The sequence below is a fragment of the Pan paniscus genome, chromosome 4, assembly GCF_029289425.2.
Source record: "Pan paniscus chromosome 4, NHGRI_mPanPan1-v2.0_pri, whole genome shotgun sequence".
In the NCBI taxonomy this organism is placed as follows: Eukaryota; Metazoa; Chordata; class Mammalia; order Primates; family Hominidae; genus Pan; species Pan paniscus.
Window position 1 is genome coordinate 58085966 of NC_073253.2, and position 7191 is coordinate 58093156.

General features: G+C 40.3%; 1 pseudogene; it reads left to right on the forward strand.

The window, feature by feature from the left end:
• Positions 1 to 3826: 3826 nt before the first annotated feature.
• On the forward strand, positions 3827 to 5105 carry LOC100990578 (heterogeneous nuclear ribonucleoprotein H-like; annotated as a pseudogene).
• The last annotated feature ends 2086 nt before the right edge of the window (positions 5106 to 7191 follow it).

The following is a 7191-nucleotide window of genomic DNA, read 5'->3' on the forward strand; positions in this document are numbered from 1 at the left end:
AGATTAAATATAAATGGATAGAGAAAGAGATATCATGCTAACACTAATCAAAAGAAAGTTGAAGTAGCTGCCTTAATTTCAGAAACAGCAGACTTCAGAGCAAGAAAAGTTATCAGGGATAAAGAGGGACATTATATAATGGTAAAGGGGCCAATTCTCCAAGAAGACATAACAGTCCTTAATTTGTATGCATCTACCAACAGAGCATCAAAATACATAAGGCAAAAACTGACAGAACTACAATGGGAAATAGAAGAATCCACTATGATAGTTGAAGATATTGACACCCCTGTATTGGAAATGGACAAACCCAGTAGGCAGAAAATCAGCAACTACATAGTTGAACTCAAAATTCATAGCTGCAGAATATCATTATCTTCATTCTTTAAATAAGAGCAGGAACTCACTGGCAATATGTAAGATCTGCCACAGAGAACTTAACAGGGACTGGAGGACATATTTCCCACCACTGACTGCACTACTTCCTCCTAAAGTACTCCAGAAAAATATGACATTTCTTTTTCTGGAAATCATTAGAAAACGTTGTTCACTTCCTGCAGAATCAAGCAATGTTTCCTGAAATCCCAATTTTCTTTCCACCATGATTTCTGGGACCACAGGAAACACTGTGACAAGATTGCAAAAGAAAGAAATGCTCCCTCTCCTTTTTCAAACCTAATTTGGTACTGATAATGTAATTTGGAAATCCTAACTGCATCGACCATGGCTAAGATAAACATGTAAAGTGGATCCCCATGTGTGGGCACATGCATGCAAAAGGGAAGATTAACCTGAACAGAAGGGGTGGTGGGGACAACTTGAGAATGCAGGGCCTAAAGAATTTGGGCAGCAGAAGTATGCTGATGAGGGCTAACATAGGTTGTGGCAGCAGGAAAGACGGGGCAGAGCTGAGCATGTAACAGAGAACACAACAGAGTACAATCCCAGACGAAACTGGCTGGAATGGACAATTAACACAATTGAATCAAGTAACACTAAGGCTGGAAGGGGAGAGATTTAATCCATGAAGCCCCGACTTTCAACGCAATTCCACAAACATAACTCAAAGTTGGATCCTGTGCTTGACACTGCGGAAGCAAAACTGAGTAAGGAACGGGCCCCACCCAGGAAAAGTCCACAACTTAAGTGGGAAAATGGACACGTAAACAAAGTGCTATAAATGAAAATGGCAAGTGTTGTCAGAGGTGTGTATAAAATGCTATGGGAAATGGGAAAGGTAAGTCATTAATTCCGCCCTAAGGGATGTGAGTCCCTGAAAGTTATTTAGAGAAAGGGACATTTCAGCAGAACATGTTAATTGAAAGTAAATGTTCAAAATGATAAAGTGACAAGTATTCCTGGTAGAGGTGTGGAACAACTAGGCATTTACTGGCACCTGCAATGGGGCCTCAAAGCCATGCTGGTAGCCTTTGACTATACCTCTCATATACTCCCATACACCTCCCATAGTGGGTCCAATAGTGGCCCACAGAAGATATGTCTACCTGGTACCCTAATATGACCTTACTTGGAATTGAGTCTTTGCTGATATAATTAAGGTAAAGATCTCGAAATGTGATCATCCTGGATTAGGGTGGCCCTTAATCTAATAATCAGTGCCCTTGTAAGAAACAGAAGAGACAGACACAGAGAGACACAAGGAAAAACCACATGACTAAGTAGAGATTGGCAAGATGTGTCTACAAATCAAGAAGCACCAAGGATTGCTGGAGCCACAACAAGCTAGGAGAAGGAGAGGCATGAAATAAGACCAGGGGCAGTGACTCATGCCTGTAATCCCAGCATTTTAGGAGGCTGATGTGGGAGGATTGCTTGAGGCCAGGAGTTCAACACCAGCTTGGGCAACATAGCAAGACCATCTCTTTAAAAAAAATTTTTTTGTTTTTTTTTAAAGAAAAACATGGAACAGATTCTCCCTCAGAGACTCCAGAAGGAACACTGCTGACATCTTGATTTTGGACTTTTGGTCTCCAGAACTGTGAGAGAATACATTTCTGTGGTTTTTAAGCCACCAAGTTTGTGGTAATTTGCTACAACATCACTAGGAAATGAAGAACACACCCTTTCATCACGATAGGATCCCAGGTTACATGTGGTTCATAGACCTGGCTAACTCACAGGATCCTCTCACATGGGAATGTGAAACAAAGTCAGCTGAGTGGAGCTATCAGGTGATGGGTTCTGGCAGCCCTGTTTTAGACATGCGAGAAAAGAAAGATGGCTAAGGAGAGAGTGAATAAAAGCAAAGAGAGAAGCAAGGGTGAGAGTCCATGTGATGACTGACAGTTCAGTACAGGTGCTCATGTGGAACACAAGAGACCCTGTTGTATTAAGTCCCTGCCTGTGGATGCCCATGACATTGCCTATTATATCAATGCAATAAACTGCTGCTTATTAAAGTAGATTGAACATGTTTTTGTTCCTTGCAACCAAATGATCCCTGATGTAACCATGATGCTAAGAAGTAACTTAGTTTTAAGAAAACATGAGGAGGTGAAAATAAAATGGAAATTGCTAAACAAATGAATAAATTCAAAGTGTAAATTGATTGAGAAAGAAAAGGTAACAAGTGGAAAATTTTAGCAATAAAAGGTCTCTGAATAGAAAAGCAAACAAGTTTTATTTTATAATATAGCACATTGATTGTTTCAGGCCCCAGATTAGATATTCAAATCAGGAGAGAGAATGATAAAGAGAGAGTGTCAAATGGTCCAGAGACAGAAATAAGCACAGTTCTACTGACAACCATTTACATCCCCCCATGGAGTAGGTCTTGTGGTCCCTCTGCCTTGGATCAGATCTCAATATCTTAATCCCAGATTAATTACTTGATTCCTTCAGTCTCTAAAGATGTAGAGAAACATAGCATCTACTATGTGCCAAGGATGGTGGCAGGCCCTGAGATACAAAGATGAAGATTGCAGCCATTATCAGTCAGTGGGCTCATCAAGGAAAAATGTAGAAATGGGCCATCATTACAGCAATGAGAAAAATACAGGCATAAGAAAAACACAGGAATATTCAGGGCAAGCATTTAATTTTGCCTGCAAAGTTCAGAGACAGCTGCCCAAAGGAATACACATTTGAGCTGAATCCTAAAGAAATGAATAGACAGATGTACACCAGCAGAATAAGACAGCAAAGGGCAGTCTAAACACAGAGAACATACAAAGCTTAGAAGGTGGAGAGAATGAAATTTACTATTCCAAGAACAGCAGGTCCTTCAAAATGCCTACTACATCCCAACCCATGAAGGCAGGACATTTTTTTCTGTTCTATTTGCTATTAAATTTCCAAGTCAATCATCAGAATGTAAGTTCCACAAAGGCAGCGATTTTGTCTTTTTTAGTCCTTGTGAAATCCATGGAGCTTAATCCAATGTTCAATTCCCAAACCTTACGTTACTAACCTCATCTTAGCAGCACTTGACATAACTGATTCCTCTCCCCTTGATACTCCATCTTCTCTTGGCTTCCAGGCAGTAGTGTGCTGGTAAATGTTTAACAACAGGTTCTCCAGAAAAATTTTCAAAAGTTCCGATTTGTTGCCTTTGCTGATTTCTGTGATGTAAGTACTCCCACTATGGCCAATTTCAGTCTACCAGCGTGACTGCTGAGTTAGAAAGAGATGAACAGTAGTACACCCCATTATGTAGTATTTCCACCACACAGATGCAACAGCCATAATCTCAGGAGCATAGATACTAGTAAAGTCTACCAAAATAATTTAGAAGTGGGCCATTTCTTTTTAGCCCTGCCGAAGTCAGGTGTCTGGTCTGTTTTGACACCAGACCACATAAGAGACAATGATGTTGGGCAGCAAAGGTGGCGAGGGGTTTATGTTGAAGGTCCACGGCTTGCCCTGGTCTTGCTTGGCCGATGAAGTGCAGCGTTTCTTTCTGACTGCAAAATTCAAAATAAGGCTCAAGGTATTCGTTTCATCTACAATAGAGAAGGCAGGCTGGGTGACAAGGCTTTTGTTGAACTTGAATCAGAAGATGAAGTCAAATTGGCCCTGAAAAAGGACAGAGAAACTATGGGACACCGTTTTGTTGAAGCATTCAAGTCAAACAACGTTGAAATGGATTGGGTGTTGAAGCATACCGGTCGAAATAGTCCTGACATGGCCAATGATGGCTTTGTACAGCTTAGAGGACTTCCCTTTGAATGCAGCAAGGAAGAAATTGTTCAGTTCTTCTCAGGGTTGGAAATCGTGCCAAATCAGATAACATTGCCAGTGGACTCCAGGGGAGGAGTACAGGGGAGGTCTTCGTGCAGTTTGCTTCACGGAAAATAACCGAAAAGGCTCTAAAGAAACACAAGGAAAGAATAGGGCACAGGTATATTGAAATCTTTAAGAGTAGCAGGGCTGAAGTTAGAACTCACTACAATCCACCAGAAAAGCTTATGGCCATGCAGCGGCCAGGTCCCTTGACAGACCTGGTTCTGGCAGAGGTTTTAACAGCATTGGCAGAGGAGCTGGCTTTCAGAGGATGAGGCATGGTGCTTATGGTGGAGGATATGGAGCCTATGACAATTATAATGGCTATGGCTATGGATTTGGGTCAGATGGATTTGGAAGAGACCTCAATTATTGTTTTTCAGGAATGTCTGATCACAAATATGGGGATGGTGGCTCTACCTTCCAGAGCACAACAGGACACAGTGTATACGTGTGGATTACCTTACAGAGCTACTGAGAATGACATTTGTAATTTTTTTTGACTGCTCAATCCTGTGAGGGTACACATTGAAATTGGTCCTGATGGCAGAGTAACTGGTGAAGCAGATGTTGAGTTTGCAACTCATGAAGATGCTGTGGCAGCTATGTCAAAAGATAAAGCAAATATGCAACACAGCTATGTAGAACCCTTCTTGAATTCTGCAGCAGGAGCCAGCGGTACTGCTTACGGTAGCCAAATGATGGGGGGCATGGATTTGTCAATCCAGTCCAGTTATGGTGGCCCAGCCAGCCCGCAGCTGAGTGGTGGTTATGGAGGTGGCTATGGTGGCCACAGCAGCATGAGTGGATATGACCAAGTTTTACAGGAAAACTCATGTGATTTTCAATCAGACATTGCATAGGTAGCCAAGGAGCAATGAACAGCAGCTACTACAGTAATGGAAGCTGTGCATCTATAGGTGTGAATGGAATGGGAGGGATGTCTACCATGTCCAGTATGAGTGGTGGATGGGGAATATAATTGATCACCGACCCTTGCTCAATTTTTTTTTTAAGAAAAACCCAAAACTTCAGTTTAACAGTTTCTGCAATACAAACTTATGATTTATGCTTACACTCTAAGTAGAAATCAGGATTGTTATGAAGACTTAAGGCTCAGTATTTTTTAACACAATACTCATCTAGGATGTAACAGTGAAGTTGAGTAAACTATAACTGTTAAACAAGTTCCAGCTTTGCTCAAGTTAGTTATATTATAGGATGTTCTTAAGCAGTAAGTGTATTGAGGTAAAAGGAGTTGAATTATGTTCACTGTTGCCCTTTGCTGCATTACATTGAACACTGTGTAGATGCATGCTGAAAGACATGGGATTTTTGTTGTAAAACTCAATATAGGAGCTGTATCTGTCTACAATTAAAGTGAAACATTTTGGCTTCTTTGTTAATTCTAGTTTTATTTAATAACCTGTAAGGCACACAAGTTTAAGTTTTGTTTTTTTTTAAGTTAATGGGAAAAATTTGAGACGCAATACCAATACTTTAGGATTTTGGTCTTGACGTTTGTATGAGATTCTGAGGCCTTGATTTAAATCTTTCATTGTACTGTGATTTCCTTTTACGTATATTGCGCTAAGTAAAACTTGTCAAATAAATCCTCATTTTTAAAAAAAAATTAAGAAGAAATGAGTTTTGAGTACTACTTTTTAAAAGTACAATTTATTTAAGTTATATAATTTTTATTAATGACCATACTTCAACCTGTTTACTAAATTCCAGAAAATTTACCAATCAGCCCTCGTGAACTGACAGAAGCTGGTTCCAGGATACCATGGCTTCTGGAGCACCACACTCTCCTGGTTCTCCTCCTGCCTCACCGGTCTTTTTTCAGTCCCTTTACCTAGGCCTCCTGTTCTCCCTGACCTCTCTATGTTAGAGTGCCCCAAGGCTTAGACAGAAGGAATGGAGGGAGAAGGAAAGATGGAAGAGAGAGAGGAAAAAAAGAGAAAATCTACAAATGACTTATTTTTACTTTTAGCATATTTGTATTTTATGACATTTTGAAAAATACAACTTTACTGTTTAATTATAAATTACATAATCTTTGTAGTGATATGGCGTCTAGAGCTGTGCTGTCCAATGCAGTAGCACTAGCTACAGGTGACTACTGAGCAACTGAAATGTGACAATTCCAATCTGAGACGTGCTGGAAATCCAATACATACAAGGTTTTGAAAAAAAAGAATGTAAAATTCTCATTAAAAATAATTATATTGATCATAATTTAAAAACACTTTGGGTTAAATGATATATATTATTATAGTTAATTTTATCTTTTTTACTTTTTGAAATGAGGTTCACATTGTGATTTTTTTTTTTTTTAATATGGAGTCTTGCTCTGTCACCCTAGCTGGAGTGCAGTGGTGTGATCTTGGCTCACCGCAACCTCCGCCTCCCAAGTGATTCTCCTGCCTCAGCCTCCCGAGTAGCTGGGATTACAGCTACCCGACACCACCCCTGGCTAATTTTTGTATTTTTAGCAGAGACAGGGTTTCACCATGTTGGCCAGACTGGTCTTGAACTCCTGACCTCACATGATCCACCAGCCTCAGCCTCCCAAAGTGCTGGGATTACAGGCTTGAGCCACCGCTCCCGGCCTCACATTGTATTTCTATTGGACAGCGCTCCTCGAGATCTTTACTCCAGACTTGCCTCTACCTCTCTCCTCCTCTACTCCGCCTCTGAAAATCTTCAGCTGCACTATACTACTTTTTGGTGTTAAGTCAAAGACTATTTTCCTGGCCCAGCTCAAATGGAGGTTGCAAATATGTTACTGTTTCTTTAAACTTCTGACTCCCTCCTTCTTCCTTCAATTTAATAATTATTAAATTATTGTAATTAATAATTATAGCAGGAACTAATTACACAGCAATCTGCCAGTTAATAATTATAGCTCTATGAAAACAATAAGAATCACTGGCAGCCTTTCCA